The sequence below is a fragment of the Mya arenaria genome, chromosome 16 (genome assembly GCF_026914265.1).
Source record: "Mya arenaria isolate MELC-2E11 chromosome 16, ASM2691426v1".
Lineage (NCBI taxonomy): Eukaryota > Metazoa > Mollusca > Bivalvia > Myida > Myidae > Mya > Mya arenaria.
Window position 1 is genome coordinate 688,476 of NC_069137.1, and position 19,355 is coordinate 707,830.

The following is a 19,355-nucleotide window of genomic DNA, read 5'->3' on the forward strand; positions in this document are numbered from 1 at the left end:
TACATGATTAAAAAAACAGCGCAATCATTTAACTGTCTCATTTGGGTCTCCTTGTTTAACTAGAACTGTAAGCCATAGGCTAACGAATACCCCCCACCCCTCCATGTCTAGGTTGTTTGCCCTGGAGTTAGGCCGGACAAAGCTAATTTTGCCTACAAGGGGAGATAACTCCAGTCAGGGTCATGTGACCTGTACCAAATTCACAGAGGCGAAAGTTTACAACATGGCCATTAATTTCTGAAAGTTTGATAAAGATTTGTTGAATAATAACAAAGATGAATCCCGGACAGGGCTTATTTTGCCTACTTTAACACATCAAGGGGAGATAACTCCAGTCAGGGTCATGTGACCTGTACCAAATTCACAGAGGCGAAAGTTTACAACATGGCCATTAATTTCTGAAAGTTTGATAAAGATTTGTTGAATAATAACAAAGATGAATCCCGGACAGGGCTTATTTTGCCTACTTTAACACATCAAGGGGAGATAACTCTGGTCAGGGTCATGTGACCCGTACCAATTTCACAGAGGCGCAAGTTTACATCATGGCCATTAATATCTGAAAGTTTGAAAAAGATTTGTTCAATAACGACAAAGATGAATCCCGGACAAAAAAAAACGGACGGACAGACGGACAGACAGACAGACAGACAGACAGACGGACAGACGGACAACCCGATTCCAGTATACCCCCCCAAACTTTGTTTTGGGGGGTATAAAAATAGCGTGTTAAGTTTTCCAAGTTTATATTATATCCGTTTATGAATACAGATAAATATACTGATGCTTTTTTTAAACTTACTGGGATGATGTGGTAAACCCAACCCAGTAAGTTCATATTAACAAAATGTGCAAAAACTGTGAAATATGGATGTGTCTTAAGCAATGTTTTACATATATCAAAGTAATATTAAAAGTTATATCAATTATATGTAAGTTTTTGACAATTATCTATTTTTTTGCAATTGTATCATCTGGTGTCTAGTCCCTTTAATAAACACTGTTAAATTCATACATTTTAAAAGCTAATGTCTGATTTTTGAAAAAAATGACAAGCAGCAATTGTCATCACTTGTCATCACTTGATTGTTATCCTTGCGTTGGCGTTGGTTAGGTTTTGCGTTCATAGAAACTATCAAAGCAGTCACTTTGAAACTTGGGGAACTTGTACATCTAACGGTCCCTTCTTCACAATTTACCCTAAAGATATTGAGTCTCATCTGTTTTTAGGGTAAAAAATGTGAATTTTGGTTGATTTTGAGAAATGGACACTAAGCTTCAATTTGTTCACAGAAAATGAATGGATAATGCCTTTAATATATCAAACTGGTTTCACATTTTGAAGGATAAGGGGAGTGTCAGGTGGGGGATACTTTAGTATTTTTGGACTTTGTAATTTTTAGCTAGTTTTTTTCTAAGTTAAAAGTTTTAGGTTTAGCTTACTTGCATGGAAAAGTTCTATCAATGTTGTCACTTTAAAACTTGGGGAACTTGTTCATCTTTTAAATGCCCTTCTTTACATTGTGTACCCTTAAGATGCTGAGTCTAACCTGTCTTTTGGGTAAAAAACATAAACTTTGATGGATTTTGAGAATTGGATATAGCTTTTTTTTTAATTTTGTTGGATTGATTTTATTTTTTGTCACAAATAATGCCTTCAATATATCAAATGTGGTTTTGAATCACACATTTGGAAGGGAAAGGGGAGGATGGGGGATATTTTAGTATTTATGGACTAGTATATTTTTTTTAAGTTTAATAAAATAATGTGCTAAGGCCACTTACAAGCAAACTATCAGAGCTATCACTTTCAAACATTGGAAAATTCACTATTAAATGTACAATATGAAATATATTAACCATAAAAGGATATAATCAGACGAGCGTTCAGCACCCGCAGGTGGTGCTCTTGTCTTATGCCAAATGTGCTAATATGAACATGTTCTGCATGACAATGTGCTTATTAAATGCAATTTAAGGCTCTTTAAATGCTTAAAACCCATGAGCTTCAGGGGGCTTTGCCCCCTCTGAACCCCCACAAGGGCGCTGCCCTGGACCCATAAGGGGCCCTTTCGCGGCCCCCTTAACCCCCCCGCGAAAAAGTGGCGACAACTTTTTAGAACCAAGGGGGAACCTGAAGTGCCATTTTTTGTGTGAAATTTAAAGTTTCCTTTCTTAAATTGCAGGCTAACTTCAATGGAGAGGACAGATTAGTGGCAAAAAGAGGATCATTTTAAAAAGAGGAGGAAGTTGGATTTTATGTAAAGAGTGTTCTGAGGCCAGGATATCAGATTCTATTTCACGATGGGGGTATGGGGGGTTGTTTTTGAGAATTATTGACATACATGTGTGTATATATATATGGTAGGAATTTTGTTTGCCTTGTTAACTGTGACTTAAATATTTAGTTCTTGTGTCAGCATGTGCTTATCTCAAATATTTAATGACATTTTATTGGTTTGTTTGATAAACATGCAGATAAATGATAATCATATAACTATTAAATATAAATGGCAACAATTTTAGATAAAACATTGTAACTCAGGTTAACTTTATAAAAGATAATTAATTGTTTGTATGCAATATATATTTAAGGATGTATATTTCTTTTATTCTTGAATCTATTTTTGTGAATTTTTTCATATATTGAAAATATTTTTTTAATTGTTTGTCACTCTCAGAAGAATTAAACAACTTGTGTTCGAATTAATTTACTAGACTGAAACTTAAGGCTGTTAATATTGGTCAGACCAATTGAATCTGAGAACAATATGTACAGCTAATACGATGACTGACCAATATAGTGAATTTAGTCAATGATGTATGACCCTAAGATTAAGATTGACTTAAAGCTGCACTCTCACAGATTAAGCGTGTTAACAACTTCATTATTTTTGGGCTTAGAAAGAGCCAATTTATGCGAAAAATATATTCATGAAAAATAGTGATATAAGACAGCTGACAAAATATCAGACTGCATACTTTCATATATTTTAAGTTCAAAAAGTGATGTTGTAGGCCATTACACATTAATTTTCGAACGGAAATCTGAAAATCTGCGATCTGATCTTTTATCAGCAGTCTGATTTGCTGTCAAAACGGTAAATCTGTGAGTGTGTAGCTTTTTTGCATATATCAAGTATATGTTTCTTCATATTTTTTTTATTTTTTAATTTATTATCAATTTAGATCTTAGAATATTATTTTTATAATTGATTTATCTAAATATATAACAATATTATACTAATATCAAAGGAAATTCGTACTGGCAAATTTTAAATGGACAGTTAACAAATGGTTAAATGTTTTGTTTTGAATTCTGATTTGTATAATAAGTAGATGATCGCCATGTAACATTGAAATAAAATGTAAAAAAAATAATCTTGTTTATTTTCCAACCATGTTTTACATTTAAATTTGCTGACATAATGCTCTCCAATAACTTCTGATATGTGGTTTTAAAATGTGTGTTCATCCTTTATTCAGCTAGTGGATGGAATTCTTTAAACTACTGTATTCAATACACCATGCAGCTCTTCCAATTGTTTGAAAGCAATTATTTCACAGAATCTGATAATAAAGAGACTAGACTCAAGATTCTAAATTGCAAGAAAAAGTGAAAATTGTCAAAATTTAACATCAAACTGTTCTTTCAACAGTGTACAGTGCACTGAATCTTACTTACTTATGTAATCATATATTCCAAGTCGAAATTAACTCGCTTTGTCTACCATGTAAATCGAAGTTAATTTAGAAATAGCGTTCATGTATTTATCTGTACTAACCATGTGACTTTTACATGCTAAAAGTAGATATGCTAATACTAACAAGCAAATTCGTTGAATTGATATCCCCCGCCTGATTGGGCTAAGTCAAGGAATGGAAATCAATTGTTGATGAAATATATATATATATATATATATAGTTTGAGTTTGATTGCAACTGTTTGAAATAAAAAATATTGTATATATATAACATTTAGAATTGAACAAGAAACCTAGTTTATGACTCCATGCTACCCAATTCCAAACGAATCTAAGATTTCATCAAGGCAAACATTCTGATAAAGTTTCATGAAGATTGGTCCAGATAAATGCAAAAAACAGCCTCTAGAGTGTCCACAAGGATTTTTTTAAGATTTGATTAAGATTTGACTCAGTGACCTCATTTTTGACCCCATATGACCTACTAGTTTCAAGCTATTCCAAGATTCCATTGAGACATCCTGATTAAGTTTCATGGAAAATAGAGCATAATTTATGTATTGCCTCTAGAGTGTTCCAAAGATTTCTGTAAGATATAACCTATTGACCTAGTTTTTGACCCATTAACCCACTTTTAAAACGCAGTCGAAATTCATCCTAAGAGAACATTCTGACCATGTTTGAACTTAATCGGACCAATCACCACCATAAGATAGTTTCGGACATAATCCGACCAATCATTTCCATTCCAGACAAAAAAAATCTAAGATTTGATCTTGTGACCTAATTTTCAATTATATGTGACCCAGTTTTAAATAAGTCCAAAATTTCATCAAGGAAAACATTATGATTAAGTTTTATAAATATTTGACCATGTATAATGCCTCCAGTATGTTCCAAAGATTTTTCTAAGATTTGACCTACTGACCTAGTTTTTGACCCCATGTGACCCACTTTTTTAAGTGGTCCATATTTCATCAAGGTTTACATCATGACCAATTTTGAACATAACTTGACCAATCATCACCATGATATGGTTCCGGACAAGATTTTTCTAAGATTTGACCTGGTGATCTCATTTTTTATCATATGTGACCCAGTTTTATTAACGACCAAGAGTTCATCAATTTGACCATTCTGATTAAGTTTCTTGAATATTTAACCATGTATAATGCCTCTAGTATGTTCCAAAGATTTTTCTAAGATTTGACCTAGTGACATAGTTTTTGACCCCATGTGATCCACTTTTATAATAGGTCGAGATATTATCAAGGGGAACATTCTGACCAAGTTTGAACATTTTCTGATCAATGCCTACCAAGATATGGTACCGGACGGACAGAAGGACGGAAGGAAGGAAGGACGGAAGGAAGGAAGGACGGAAGGACGGACGGACAACGCCAAAACAATATATATCCCCTCCCGAAATCTTCGATTCGGCGGGGGATAATAAACTGGGAAATCATTATGTGCTCTTTTTCAAAAGAGAGAGACAGAGATGAAATCTTTTAAACACATAAAATGATCATATATTCTCAGTCTCGAAATAATTGGTATTAATTCGGCTAGGCTTGTTTTGAGGTAATACTGAATATCACGTTTATGGATCATCTGGTGTCTAAGTCCCTTGAATGTGTGTCTGGGTTGGAATCATCCACTGGGGCTGAGTAGGGGACAATGCTTGTGTATTGTCTATCATGGGTTTAATCCCCATATTGGGCGCGCTTATCTATAAAGTTTAACCAACTTTTTAACAGTCGGTATAAAACATTGTGTAGACAGGGTATAGATTACATTAGTATTAAATGGGTTGTGTGTGTGTCTATGGGGGAGGTAGAACTTTGTTAAGCCAAACAAATTGTAGTCATTAATGGTATTTTTTCTCGACAATTAAATAATTCTAGATAATTATTAAAGCTGCACTCTCACACATGGAACGTTTTGACAACTTCTTTTATTTTTTTCATGGAATGTGAAAGTGCATTCAAACCATTCATATAAGACTGCTGACAAAAAAATAGTCACAGATTTTTTCTTTATAAGTTAAAATTTTATGTTTCATGTATTTATCTTAAACCATAAGTAACGCTTTATAGAGATAAAACATTAGTTTTCGAACTGAAATTTAAAAATCTGCTTTCATATATTTTGTCAGCAGTCTTTGATCACTGGTTTTCAGATATATTTATGCAAAGATTTGCTCATTTGAAGACAAAAAATCAAAAATCTGTTAAAACAGCAAATCTGTGAGAGTGCAGCTTTAAAATGTTAAGTGGCAGTGACGGGGAGTGGGGGCGGGGGTTAGTTATCCATTTTTAAACGAAATTATATATCGCTTGGTAGTTCTTGAAATTTTAAAGCCTTGAATGAAAATTATCATTTAGACAATAAATAAACTGGAAGATCATTGATGGTGACAAGGCCATAACGTCTGTATATCGACGATGCCAACGGTTACATACAACTAATTATTAAAATCTGAAATTAAAAAAATAAATATTAAAAACACATGTTAACTTAATATTATTAACTAAATATAAATATGTAAAACAACTTCACATCCTTAACAACATCCAACCGCTGGAAATTTAAATTTAAATGGCATTTGTCGTTGTTTTTTTTGTTAAATTGCATTCCTGTTTTTTGCTGGACTGGGTTTTTCTCCCGTAAAATATGCATTAAGTTTATGGAATTCTCAAATGAAAGATATGACTCTAGAAAAGTCATTCAAAGTAGTTATTTACATAAAAGTAATGTATAAAATCTCAAAAACATAAGGCTTGAATTGATTTCGTTTTTTATTGCTAAAATCTGGGAATTTTATCCTGCAGGAAAAAACCCATACTGAAACTGTTTTTTTTGTTTCGCATTATTTCACTTCCGGTGTCGAAGCATAATGCCTCTTTTGATATAAGATGTGTTTTTAAGCTAAAATAACTTGAAACTTGTTTTATTGAAACCCCGCAGGAATTTTTCCCCAGCTTTTGAAAAACGGGAGAAAAATCCCGCGGGAGTGTGAAAAATGCAGTGTTTTTCTGCAAAAACCCCCCTGGGGCCCGAAGTTGGCGGGTCAATTAGACAAACTTCCAAAAACATTTTCGCAACATAAAAACACCTAAATCATACCTTAATGAAGCCTTCTTACTAAATTATAGGCCAGTATTCGATTACACAGTATACTCAATGTATCATCTATGTATACCGTCTATCGAGAACTGTTAGCTACAAACATTTGAAGATCATGTTGTTTCTACGCGTAAGTATTCCCCAAAAATTAAAATATAAACGTAATTACATTTTTTTTCTATATTCTAAGGCCACTACTTTTATATAAATTGGTTTACAAAACCGGCGGGTCTAATTTTCCGAAAAGTACAAAAAAATAAAAAATGAATTTCACTATTTTTTTCAAAATTATTTTACCGACCGTATTGATTTTGGTGCGAAACGAAAGAAAAATGCACAGATAAGAGTACGAATGCAGTAGATCTCGACTGGTTTGTTGTTCCGTGGCCGTATTTGCCAATTTATAGTGATAGCATGTGAGCCAGTCAACTGTTATGGCAGCGCCGATGGCAATGGCGGAATTGACGATAGCAGTCATTCTTTGTATGAAATAATTACTTAAAATATGCAGGAGTTGTTAAAATAACAATAGCAATAAACATTGGCAAATTTAACAGCCGACACAAACAATAACTGTCACGTGATTGTTGTTATTCCCCGCCAATTTAGGTCATGAAAATATTGTTGTTTATAGATAAAAAATAAAATTGTCAGCGGCTGCCATCGAATTAGTAGACACAAATATCTGTAAATTATGTGTGAGAAAAACATTTTATAACATTTTATGGTTAAATATCAAATAACAGTGCACTAAGTGTGAGTGGTGAAATCGAAAGTAAAATTTCTAAGTTGACACCGGTGACCTAGTTTCACAAGTTCGGTCGATGTTGTTTATGGATTTGAAATCACAAAATGGTTTGGAAATACTTGTTATTGAGTCAATGTAAAGCTTGTGTTTATTCTAGATTACATGTTTATTCATGTTTGGGTTAATAGTAGAGTAAAAACAATGAAAGAGTTGAACACATGCCTCAATGACATTTTAATACTAATGCCATTAGTTGTGTGCAAAACATTTAGATAAAATAACACGGAAAACTATTTTGAATAAGTCCATTTCAATTTGTAATGAACTTGATATTTCACTATAAATGAGATTTGTTGTTGTAACCAAGGAATACTCTTTAAAATGAAAAATAAACAAGCATGAAGTATAGATGCCCTGTGAACTCGTGTATACACAAAATGGCGGAGTTAGAAGATGAAAATAGCCGATACATAATTATGGATTTCTCTGTTACTATCATTGGTACATAAAGTTAAGTCACATGCTAGATTTATTATTTTGTTATGTGATTTTTATGTACTGATGTGGTAATTTGCTGCAAGATTTGAATTTGAAATGGATTTGGTGAACATCCCATGGTAAATATCCCGGTCCGAAAATATCCGAACTTAGCATGGATCGAGTTACACACAACTAGGACCCACCATGGTAAAGGTTATTAAAACTCAAATCTAGGTCTAGTTTGGTTTTTAGTTTTTCCGGAATTGCTTTCACAAAGTTAAAGCTCAAATGTCTTCATAAAATGTTACTTCCTTATTTACAAAATTGGTAATTATTTCACTTTATTGGCATTTTCCAATATTGAAATAACTGAAACAATGTTAAGAAAATAGTATGTATTGTTTTAATACAGTGCAATTTTTTGTATTTTAATGCGTAAAATTGCCTTCTCTTTTTTCAATTTAATATTGTTCAGTTTAGTGTTCTGCATTCACTTTTGTTTAACATACCCTTGAAGCTTAACAAATGTCTTGCTGAGTGATATTCAATGTATCTTTAAAAAAAGGTGTAGTTTATACATGTAAACATGTTTTATAGTCAATTTCATTGATGTTTTATATGCACAGTATGTAAGATTTAAACTGTGTGTTTAATTAGAACTTTGAAACTTTGAGTGTATTGAAACATGCATTAACCCTTTAGCGCATGTATACGAGATAGGCCGACATAGCTCATTACCAGATGTATACGCATTTGGCCGACCGTATCCATTACTGGATGTAAACGCATGGCCCGCATATTTCAATAGGGTCATTTCAATATTTCAATTTTGCATCTTTCTTTTTGTAAACAATATCCCGGATGTTTATAAAATTAAAGTTTAACCTTTTGTGTATTGATTTTCCCTTGAAAATATCGTCTGCTAAATTGAGAAGGTGTTTATACTCCCAATCGCAGGTGTGATATCCCATTGTGACGTAATAAGACCACGAGCTAAGTACTGTATGGAATTTCCCCCAAATTCATTGATGCGTAAATCATTAAATATATTACGTCAGTTCAGTTTACCATTAAAATCAATTGAGATTATATTTACTTAAAGGTAATATTTTGTTTACAAACAAAAGAAACAATTAGTAAATGAGAAAATGATAGGTAAATTTTCTGTGAAGCTTATATAATGTCCATCATAGTTTTGGCTGTAAAATAGGTCATGTGCAAGCGTTTTGTTTGATCTAGATCTTTTTATTCATACCGGAAAATCATTTATCGGCTTTCTTTTTTTGTAAACAATTTTATGAGGGGGTAATAAAGTTAAACAGACACCTTGGACTGGATCTCTCAGTTGGATGACACCGGATATTCCTGACATATGTCTGTGTATTAATACACAAGAACATAAATTGTCGGCTTTTTAATCCAGATGGGTCTTTTTTATGATAGGGGTAATAAAAATTAGATCGATCCCAGCATTTTATTACCCTTTGATTTAATGCAATTATGACATTTCAAAGAAATGTTACAAATCCATCTTGAAAATACATTCACAGCTGAAATAAAATAATTTAATATTTCATCATTGACACCATTTATTAGATAATTTAATTATCTATAAAAAATGAATTCACATAAAAAAGATTTGGACACAATTATTTGGAGTAACATTGATTTTAAGGTCATACTGCTGTATTCATTTTCTCATTTTCAAATATCCAGAAAAGTGCCTATGCAGATAAGGACTGCTTATCAGTAAGATGGCTATTGACTGGGAGGTGTAATCTGGCCACTTGTCTATGTGCTAAAGGGTTAATAGCAGTTTAAAAATTTAAAATGTCATGTAAATGATATAAATTTTCAATGTTTTTATGTTGTTCTCTGATTTTTACCCTTTAAGAGTATGTTTTGTGACTTTTTTCCTTTTTTTTTTTCTTTTTTTTCGACCGCCCGGTGGACATTTTTCCCAAAAATTCTTGTAAACCAAAAAATAAAAAAGGAGTGGCCTAATTCAACTTTCTAAATGTAAGCCATTGCTATCTCGCAAAACCCAGATCGGATTTTCCCGATTTCATCTATTTATATATGCGGATGACATCACTGACAGGTGCTTCTTAACAACGTGCATATTTGCGGTCACATTACCTCTATGTTTGGTTTTGTAATCTACTGAAAATGTCATATACACCGGTTGATTGTACATACGTCACAAAACAAAATGGCCAACCCCTGTCAACATATAGGTCAGGTGTCGGACATATACTATAGAAATACTTTTTATGGCAACATAATTTGAAAAGTAATTAAATCCTCAACATATTATGTATTAAAAATTATACATTTATGACAACTTCGATTTAACAGTAAGCAAAGGAAGTCTTAGTCTTGATACACACAGGCACAGGTGCTGGTCACAAATATTTTACAAAATCGCCATTTATATGTATATTATTATAGTATATAGCCCATATAGAACATTAAAAAAAGTTTGTGTCAAACACCTGTGCACATGTGGTTATTTAAAGGGTACAGGTCTGAGTTTGCGAAATCTTGTATTTGCAAATACAAATTGGAGGTCGTTATATGGTTAAAAGTAAATACTTTGCATATGAAATTAAGTGACATAACTGTACCTTTCAATAAATGTATCTCGAACATAATGTTACAAAAGCAGTTTTCTTCGTCAACCATTAAAAGGTAACAGACAACAGTGTCAAAAAGCAGTCAACAAAATTGTAACGGCACATACCAAACACCACACCGCAGTAACTTCCCCTTACAGTATCCAGCAATCGCAGGTACAGTGCTCGTTAAATAATTTAATCCTTCTTTTTTGAAAGCAAATACTTTCATCAAGTACAAAAGATGTCAAAAGTAATTATCTAATTTAGGGAAATTAGAATACAACATCGCTATTAAAAATGTAAATGAATGTTTAACCGGTATACAACATGCTTATAACAATAACTCTAATGTAACAAATGTGTGTTTAATATCTAAATGATGAACTTAATAAACACACACAAACAGAAAGATAGATACATTTTAAAACATGATTTACACGTAATTCAAACTATATCCATAAGTACTTTGCTAAAATATACGGAAATAAACACAAATTCATTATTGAAAATAATGACAACATACCTGAATAATAAAGATGAAGCTTGTTTAATAATTAAGTCCTTTTATTTTGAGAGCAAACAGTAATGTATTTATTAATTCAACTGATTGGAAATAAAAAATAAACAAATAAAAGCGATAAGTTTTTAAACAGATATATAGTACATAAATTTAAATCCATTTTTAATGCATGGTCACCATTGTTATATCTGAAGTTTGGAGCATCCTGGTTAAATCATATGAATAGGCTATTATATATAACATTACTCTTAATATTATTCAAAGGCATTGTAATGATAATATTATTGTCATTTGAAAACAACAACAACAACAACAACAGCTTAAAGACAATATGTATTGTCCATTTCTATAATAAAACCTCTATAACTGCACAGCTGGACACTTAGATCGGAGATCTGATAAGCAGCACAGGGCGATTAAGATCAAGATCAATACACAGAAGTTGTGTTTTGTATACGGGTTTCTTTTTTGTTTTGTTTTTTGTTGTTGTTGTTGTTGTTTTCTTTTCTTCTTTTTTTCTTTGGGGGGGGGGGGGCACTTTTAAAAGGCTTAGGGTCACTTTTAGAAGGCTTAAACTATGCCTTTAAGACAGCGAAAGCTCATTTTTAATCCTCAATAATTAGTTAAGTATATTCGTTTATTTGTTCTTAATAAATAATAGGATTGTAAAAAATTAGGAGTGTGGTGTCAAATTAACAACAAGTCTTAATTTATGTAATGTTTGACGAGCTTAAGGCAGCGAGTACACATTATTAGTCCCCAAAACTGAGCTCTCGGAAAGAATGTAACAGTTTTAATTAATATAAGTTTTATTTTGTTTTCTAATTCTCGAACATATTGTGATGTATTTCATTTGTATACATATAATGTATGTATATTTATTGGCTATTTGTTTAATTGCGCAAATTGTAATTTTGAAATATTGCGTTTCCGTTTGGAAATTACAATATTTCTACAATAAAAAACTATCTATATCCCTTAAAATATTCCTTCTTGTATCATCACGTTCTGTTAGTTTGGGTCAATGTGCAGCCATGCAGGAATGCTTGAATATAGGTATGCTTTAAAAAAATCTTGTCTAAGGGAAGAAACAGTACACTTTTTATATCATGAGATCATGGGTGCTCATTCACGTAAAATAGGGAAAAATACATTTTGGGATCATGTAGCTCTAAAGCTAAATTATGCAACCTTCTAAGAATGTTGAAACTGGCTTTGATGAATCTTATATTTTTTATATTTTTATTATTAAATAAATGTTGTGACAAGTATGCTAAGGCCGTATAAACCAGTTTAAGCCCCCAGTAGACTCGTGCCCCGTAACTCAGACCGTTCCAAGGTCATAATCTCATCATATATCGGTGAAGCTATTTCGATGCGTGTGTGGTCTGTTTTGTCGTGTTTGTACTTACGTGTGTGTCTCTTATGTAGTATCGTGTGGGCAAATATCTGTAACAGGGTTTGTATTTGTGTTTTAGCTACTGTTTTATTGTTTTATTTATACTGGTAATCTCTGCAACGTGATTAATTCATAATCGTTTAAAGGTTTGTCCAAACAACGTTGATGTTTTAAACATACATGTATGTCAACATTGGCACCACAAATTGATGGTTTTTCTTCCAATTTTGTGCGACTAAGCACAAGTATACCGACTCAGAGATGAACATAAGAATCCCCTGCGTGAATCTGTGTTGGCTGCGCATCGGTCCGTGATGATACAAGACGAAAGATGTGAAGAATATGTGAGAAAAGCGGATATTTCATTGAAACATTGAGATAATTCATTATTTTTACCTTTTTTGTTGTAGGAATATTGGAATATCAATTTGTAATGTAAATGCAATTGACTAGGCAGAATGTAAAAGTAATTTCAAATTTAATACTAGTTTTCGCATTTCCCACATTTCCCTCTCTAAGTTATTATTATCTAGTAGCATTTTTTCCCGGAATATCCAAATCGCGTTACTGACGCTTTTCAATATCACCGACCTCAAAGGCAAGATAACGACCATATGTTAGCATTACTTAAAGATTGCAAGCTATCAAATTACTTAATTCTTACACTTTAAATGATTCGGAAAACCTAATTTTGAAAAGGGATTGTTTTCCTATGTGTAAACGAGTCACTTTAAATATCTCTTCAAACGATTTGCCACGCTTAATTTTCAAAAAGGGATGCACTGTGCTTAAAAACTGCTATTGATATGTGAACATATCCCTTTAAATAAAGAGATACGGAAGCATTATAAGAAACTTATATATTTCATTTATATTATAAGTCTTTATACATTTGTACGAGTAGTCTGTAAATGCATAGATATATTTTCCAAATATTTGTTATATATATAACTCGCTTAATGTCATTCCAAGACAACGATACTGGAAGGGGAAGCTACTACGGCTTGGAGTTTGGTATGTGCCCATATGAAATGTTGACTGCTTCCTGTACTGTTGTCTTTGACCTTTAAATGGCATTCGGAACTCCTCGGCCATTTTTTTCAATTTTTTTTTGTTGAGTTTGTTATTAAATTAAATGAATGACATGTTGCAATTAGTGTGAAATTGTTAAAATCTGCAACTTCAAAACAGTCAAGTAAATGAAGCTTAAATGTGATTAAGAAGGGCATTTAAATACTGACTGCTGTGCTGTATGTAAACAAATATGCAGGTCTTAGAATAACAGCTTATTAATATTGTACTAGTAAATTGTAACTATTTAAATATCTGACTGATATTAAAGCTGCACTCTCACAGATTAAACATTTTGACAACTGTTTTTTTTTGTCTTCGACTGCCAATTTATGCAAACGTGCAAGAAAACCAGTGATAAAAGACTGCTGACAAAACATTGGATCGCAGATTTTCATTTCTAAGTAAATAAAATAATTTTTAAATGGAGATATGAAAATCGGTGATCTGATTTTTTTGTCAGCAGGCTTATATCACTGGTTTGCAGATATTTACGCAGAAATTGCCTCTTTCCAAGACAACAAATAAAAAAAGTTGTCAAAACGGTAATCTGTGAGAGTGCAGCTTTAACAGTTAAGAGTCTTTTATATTTTTATTTTTTTCAGGCTAAGTTGGATGATGATAAAACTATTTATTTTATTTCAGAGATGTCCATCCCGGATGTTTGAGTCCGCCAAGTTGATGCTCAACAGGAGTAGGCAGTTGATACCATTAATCTGATAGCACCTGCTATATCAGTGGTTTTACAAGATATTTTTGTGCAAAACACAAGAGACGGAATCGGTCCAAGAACAGAGATAACATAAATGAAGTGTGTCAATATGAATGAAAACTTTCCTTGACTGCAAGGACTAAAGAAATGCACACAAGTGACATAAATTTAAATGTTTGGTACAAAAAGTAGACATTTAGAACTTAAAATTATGACACAGGATGTGAAACAACACTTTATAGCCGATAACTGTCGAACAAGAGATTTTTCAAAAAGAAGCAAGATGTGTTTTTTTAACCCTTGGCAAATGAACCTTTAAAGGGATTATTGCATACCAAGGACAATTTATTGTTATTGAATTATATCATGTTTAATGTTGTTATTAAATTGTAAAAAATACCGTTGTTATTAATATGGTTGTCTATGATCTTTTTATTCCAATGACTGTGTAAACTCCCATGGTTAATATTAAAAAGACATAAAATCGAGTTAACGTTTGTGGGCAATAATTAGCCACCCGGTTAACTTAGTTTGTAGGAGCACCATGCCTTTTCCGGCAGCCCTTGGTTCGAGCTTTTTCCTATCATGTTACTTTAGTATTGTTATAGTCAATAAGCCTAGGTGTCGTTAGCGCAGTACTGTAGGCCGAATATTTTCTTAGCCCAAATTCAAACAGCCTTGAGATTTAAATGAAACTTGGTACACATGCAAATTTCCAGAAACAATAGGCTCATGTCCAGCAAGATCAAACATAATATTTCAAGACTTGAATGATTCAATACATCTGTTCCTATGTATTTTAATTTTCATAACTAAAATTGTTCATCATTGTAAATACAGTGCTCAAGTTTAAAGCTGCATTCTCAGACTGACCATTTTGACAAAAAAATGTCTGAAAACCAGTGATATAAGATTGCTGATGGAAGATCAGAAAACATTTTTACAGAATTATCTTGACCGTTTTGACAAAAAATGTCTGAAAACCAGTGATAAAAGATTGCTGATAGAAGATCAGATAACATTTGTACGTATCTTTGTTTGAAAATGGATATATTTATGGTTAGAAGCGTTTCTAACGCTTTAAGAAAATGGAGTCTTTTGACAGTGTTTCAAACAACTGATATCTGTTATTTTGTAAATCATCTTATACGACTGACTGAATTGAAGGCAATGATATCAAAATCAGTTAATCTGTAAGATTGCAGTTTTAAAGGTGCATGTCCCTAAAGGTCAATTGGCAGGAGATCTCATCAAATTTAATGAAGAATCCTACATTCAATGATGCAATTCAACTTATTCATTTTGAGGAGAATCAGCATTTAAAGAAGTTACCATGAGCTCTGATTTTTTTGCTGTTGGCAAATCATACAGGTGACCTTATTGTCGTCATTAGTTCGATAACTAACGTGTGTTTTGAATTGGACTTTGTTTGAACTTTGACAAAGAGAGGGCTAGTTTTTGACATTCATGTATTACCTGTATGTGTCTAAGAAAAATAGAACATTATGTCATTTTTAATAAATCAGCAAAGTTATTTTATAAGAATCTCCTTTCATATGATATAAAACAATAAAACGTAGCGTCACATATGTTGCACTTATACGGTTTCTCACCAGTGTTAATTTGCGAATGGGTCTTTAATAACTATTGTCTGAAAAGCAGCATCGAACACGTTTACGGCTTATAACCTGTGTGAATTCGCATGTGGGGGTTTAAGCTACTTTTTAGCAGCATCACATATTTCACACTCGTACGGTTTCTCTCCTGTGTGAATTCGGATGTGTGTCCTAAGATGAGGTTAATGTGAAAAAGTAACGTCACATACAGGTTGTCACACTTGAACGGCTTCTCTCCTGTATGAATTCGCATGTGTGTCCTAAGATGAGTTTTTGTGAAAATGTAGCGTCACATATATCACACTTGTACGGTTACTCTTCAGTGTGAACTCGCGTGTGTGACTTTATATTACATTTTTTTGGAAAGGCAGCATCACATATCCCACACTTGTACGGTAGTTCTCTGTTGTGAATTAGCATGTGGCTCTTGTAGATTATGCTTAAGCGAAAAAGTAGCACCACATATTTCACACTTGTTTGGTTTTTCACCAGTGTGTATTGACATGTGTATCTAAGGAGTATTTACGTGAAAATGCTGCACCACATATCTCCATTTGAATGGTTTCTCTCCCAAATGAGCACTCATGTTGGCCATTTAAGTTTTATACTTTGATAAGATTTTGCGTTTTATCTTTATCTCGGATTGTTGGGATAAGAGTGAGGATTTACATTTTACTGAACGTTCCAAGGCGGTACCTAACAATCCTTGATAAATAAACAAAGCTTTTTATATATGACTAGAAAGTTAAAGAAGTCATACTTTAAACGAGATTATGGCTTACACTATAAAAACAAATGTTTAAGAAACACCTTGAAATTTGATGATGTTCAACCATTTACGTTATTATTTTATTCAGGATTGTTGGGATAAGAATGAGGTTGTACACACAAACTGGTTTAAACCCCCAGTAAATTTACATTTTACTGACCGTTCCAAGGCGGTACCTAACAATCCTTGATGAACATACCTAGTCAATGTGAATCAGCAAAAAACTCACAAAATGACAACTATGTGATAACGCAGCATAATAAGCCTTACACTTGAACGACTTATCGTCCTTGTGAATTAGCAAGCAACCTTACAAACGACAACTTTGTTAAAACGCAGCATGAGTCTTACACTAATACAGCCTCTGGTCCCTGTGAAATATCAAGCAACTCTTCAAATGACAACTTCGTGAAAACGCATTCATGAGTATAACACAAGTACGGTCACTCGTCCCTGTGAATTTACAAAAGACTCTTCAATTAAAAACTTTGTAAAAAAAAACCTTGATAAGTACGGCTTCTCGTGTGTGTGAATAAGCAAGCGACTTCTCAATGACTTTGTAGAAACGCAGCTTGTTAAGTCCTTCACTTCTATGGCTTTTCCCTCGTGTGTACTAGGTAGATACTCGCGTTGTTAAAAGCAGCCCTTTGTGAAAATAGCGGTGTTTGTGTTGCACTTTGTATTTCTGAAAATATATATATATGCAAATATAAATATTCGTGTATAGGTGATTTATTGATAAATAATCAAGAATATCTATCAATCGATTGATCATGTCGTAGGGTTTTCATTGTCGAAGAATTAAACATATCAAGACAACAATTTCGGACTGCTGTTGTGAGTAAACAATTCTGATTATTAATTGAAATTCGCTTCATAAAGTTATTTTCAGCATAATTATCAAGTAATATGAGCGTCGCGTTTCTGGTAGAAGAACAATAGCCCGCTTGCCATAGTAGCAATACTTTTAAATGGTGTGCATACTTTCCTTATTGGCCCCTCACCACTTATTCACAAAGTTTCATATACTTAAAGCTTGCATACTTCTTGAGTTATCACAGGATCCATTTTTCCAGATGAATGGAATGCTGTTTTTTTCTCATTTATTTTCTACATCGAATGTTGACATAAAAGGCAAACGAAAATGATATTTTGTAAACATTTCAATGCTTAATACATTTTACAAAAAAGAACAAACACACACACACACGCAAACACGCACGCACGCAAGCACGCTCGCACTCATACATACACACCCACGCCCACACAAAAGAAAACTCATGCACGCGCATTTACACACCTTCAGAGTGATGTCTCTTTTTTCATGAAGATTATTTTTGTATTTTTATAAAAGGTTCTTTTTGATTAATATTGTTGTGGCTACTCATGTCGTTTTTTAGATTAATCATATAAGATATCAATAACTCTCCATTTTTGTTTGTGGATCTCATATTTGTCATGATTAAATGCTACTTGTTCTTCTATTTTTATTCTTAGCTTCAGGTACATCAAGTATGCATCAAACGACAATATTCTACTGTTGGAATGTTATTTACAATATTTCTGTTGTTACAACAACCACATGCTTTGTCGGACAAAAAGTAAATTGACATGCATAATCACCTTAGGAACTCCTAACCACAAACCAAATGTCATAACCCTAGTTTGCCTTCTCTTTGAGTTTATGCATTATGCATTATGCAGTGATCATTTTGTTACAATAGCATAGTCAAAAAGTCCTTTTTGTTCTATATGTTCATTGCATATAATGTTTGTACGCCCAAAATAACATTACGTATACTATTTAAATCCAGACAAAACATGCCCACGCACCACTGCAACATTGTTGTTAACCCATCTTTTTAGGTTCTCTTATTTCTGTCAACAAGATTTTATATATATAAATGGCTCAAAACTATTAAAGTTTACTCTTTTCCCCGTTAATTAAAGGGCAATTAGACTTTGTGTTATTGACCAGATTCAAACGAATCGTGCGCATGCACCATCACACTATATTTATAAATATTTTACGTATTAAATACATCAATTTCGTTAAAGGTACTCGCTCAAGGTTTGTAAAATTCACGTTTTTTTTTAATTATGTGTGGCAAATCATAAGGTGTGTTAAAACTAAAATACCAAAAGCTGGAACCCTTCAGCAAATGTTGACATTTGCTCAAAAATCGTCTTTGAAGACCACAATTTAAATTAGCGTTCACTACGCTAATTGTCACTTAATTACGACTGTGTTGTTGCGTGATTGGTTGATTGACATCTTCACGTGATGTTATCAATGTGTCATTAACAGGTCAACATATCTATCACTTTTGTTAACGTCCCGTAAAAGCCATTAAGTTACATAGAAATAGTTCAGGACGGCCAATTTTACCGCTTGCCATTTCTAAAGGGCATTAACTTTTGTGTTATTGACCCAATTCTGTCGAATATTGCATGCAATGCCAGTCTACAGTAATACACCTTTCACACAAGCAATAGCTATTGTGTTACTGACCTGATCCAAATGGATATAGCGCGTGCACCTATGCGCACCACGGTTATTCACACATAAGTTTCATTTATTTATTTCCAGTA

General features: G+C 32.9%; 1 protein-coding gene and 1 long non-coding RNA gene across 2 annotated transcripts in view; one reads left to right on the top strand and one right to left on the bottom strand.

Annotated features, from left to right (window-relative positions):
• The window catches only part of LOC128221364 (zinc finger protein 570-like), a 30,407-nt gene extending 19,634 nt beyond the window's left edge, over window positions 1-10,773 (bottom strand). The window contains exon 1 of the mRNA XM_052929963.1: window positions 10,686-10,773. The gene's annotated coding sequence lies outside the window, so the exon portion shown is untranslated. The remainder of the gene's footprint in view (window positions 1-10,685) is intronic.
• Window positions 10,774-13,667: 2,894 nt separating this feature from the next.
• Window positions 13,668-14,778, top strand: LOC128221115 (uncharacterized). The gene is made up of 2 exons (XR_008258891.1): window positions 13,668-13,790; window positions 14,312-14,778. It is a non-coding gene; the product is annotated as an uncharacterized LOC128221115 (long non-coding RNA).
• The last annotated feature ends 4,577 nt before the right edge of the window (window positions 14,779-19,355 follow it).